The following is a 2,645-nucleotide window of genomic DNA, read 5'->3' as shown; positions in this document are numbered from 1 at the left end:
CAAAGAAATGTCTACAAGAGCGATCATACCCTAGGAAATTATCTAATCAGCATTGCATTCACTTATTCAAGTTTCTCAACTGTGACAACTTTTAAGATGTGTGGACTTCAACTCCCAGAATTACCTGCCACACATCTTAAAGCTGCCAGAGTAGAGAAACACTGCCTTAGGCACCCTGTTCATACAGTTACATTTCTCATTTCATTTTTTATTTTTATTTTTTTAGTCTGTGGTGATCCATTCCTGATCGTGAAATATCAGGATGGCAAATATTTATTTCCTTTTTTCCACCTGTAAATAAGCCTGGGACTAAACTGATCAAAACTGACTTGCCCAGTTTTTACACTCCTAAAAATCCATTTTCAAAGGCTGTGAAGCTTGTATAGTCAATATGACCTGCTCTTTAATGCTTTGGAATTTTCTTATTATTTTCTAAAAAACAGACCACACGCACTAAGTAACCTGTATACTAAATCTGAGCTTTCTAGTGTATGTAGAGTCTTGCCAATTAGTTACAGACAGCCCCATACAATTTACATTTTGTTTCAGTGACTATGATTCTCTAGTATCTCAATAGAATTATTAGACAAGACGATTGAGACTGACATACTTCTCCCAATGCATCAAACCATGATATGGTTTGTTTGCTTCAGCTTTAGGTATTCTACAAACTTAACTGCTGTGGTTTATGCTTAGCCTTTTGAACAAATCCTAAGGGTGGTTTGTTATATTGTGTATGCCATGGTTATATATAAACCTTTGTACCATATGTGAGCACAGACTACAGCTTTCTTGGGTTTTGTAGCCAAGCCAGGAATCCAGGTTTCTTGCCCCACTTTTGCTTTCTTTGAGCCTCAGCACTTCACTACAGATCATCTTTATTTTAAGTGTAAGATGTGGGTAGAATCTTGGGTTTCTCTTGTGAATTAAAAAATGCATCCAAGCTAATCTTGAGTTATTTTTTTTCCCCAAGATGATAAAACTGACATGGATTTATTGGTGTATTTATTTTCAATGTTCCATTTAATGAAGCAAGTTATTTAAACATTTGTAAACTCTGTCCGACCAGCATCTGATTATTTGTACATGACAACGTTTGCTGATTGTATAGGCTTTAATTGTTGGGAGCCAGCATCTTGTACTCTAGAAAGCATTTGGTTGTTAATCTTTGTCTTTTTAAAACATCATCTCCCCCAGGCTGATTTATAATATGCTGTACTTTTCTATCTCTGTGTAGATAGATAAATCTATTTATATTTGATAATATGTATTTATTACATTTTGTTTTTCTATTATGTTACTGTGAAAATTTGTTTGGAAAAATGGAATATAAACAACAATAAAAGAAAGGCAAGAATTACCATTGTTTGTAATTTAATATTGCCACAATGATATTACAGATAGTCCTCAATTTAATGACCATAATTGAGCCTCGTGGTCATTAAGCAGGTCATGTGACTGGATCTGATTTTGTGTCATGTTTTGAGGCAGCCATTAAGTGAATGCCCTGGTTGCCAAGTAAATACATTTTAGCTAATGTGCAGTTTATTTTTTTTGCCAGAAACCAGCAAAAACTGTTGAAAACCATGGTCACATGATCGTAGGATGCTACAAATAGCCATAAAGGCGAGTTAGTTGCCAAGCAACCAAAATATGATCATGTGACAAGGGGTGTGCATGTAAGTGTGCAGCCATCAAAACTTCAAAATCAAGTTGTAACTTTTGGGGGGGTCCATTGCAACTTTCAATGGCCGTTAGACTACCTATCATCCTTAACATGTGTCCCCCTCAACACAGTTCAGCAAGATATCTATTAAGACCATTTCCCTGTTTGGTAATTTGGACTACCAAACTGGGAATTGTACTATCCGGCTGCAGTACTGGCATGGATGAAAGAGTGGATTGTATTGAGGAATGTAAGATTATTGACCTTGGAAGGACATGATTTACAACTGGGGTGGCATGCATTTTTATGATATGGGAAAAATAAGATACATGGATATTTTCAGAGACACTATATAAGGAATGCATTATTATTGGTGTGGGAGAAAATTAAAGAACAATATTATTTGAGGATACCAGTTTGGCTTTCAACAATGGAATATTAATTCACCCAAATATTATTAATATGGGAAATATTGTCAGATATAAAGATATTTCAAATGAAGACTTAAAACGAAAGAAGAAATGAGTGAGCAAGGTGGTAGTCACATGTGCAGATACAGTCTAGATACAAGAAAGATGTTAAATTACAGAGTTTTTACAAAGAATTAAGAGAGTTAGATAAAATCTTAACAGGAACAGAAGAAAGGTTGATAAAGAAACTGTATAATTATTTATTGGGTATAAAATTGGAAGAGGAACAAGTAAAGGGACAATGATAGTATGGGCGAAAAACTAGTTATACGATAGAATTAGATAAATGGCAGAAATTGTGGGAAAGGAATTATAAATTAATAATGTCAACTACATATAAAGAGAATTTTTATAAGATGTTTTACAGATGGCATTTACCACCGGCGAGACTGGCAAAGATGTTAAATCAGCTGAAGGTTGGAAGTGTCACCAAATACCTGGATCTTATTATCATATGTGGTGGATATGTGGAGAAGCAAAGAAGTATTGGACAAAAATTAAGATATGGT

This window comes from Pantherophis guttatus, chromosome 4 (assembly GCF_059756535.1).
Source record: "Pantherophis guttatus breed Tessera chromosome 4, ASM5975653v1, whole genome shotgun sequence".
Lineage (NCBI taxonomy): Eukaryota > Metazoa > Chordata > Lepidosauria > Squamata > Colubridae > Pantherophis > Pantherophis guttatus.
This window is presented reverse-complemented; position numbering follows the sequence as displayed.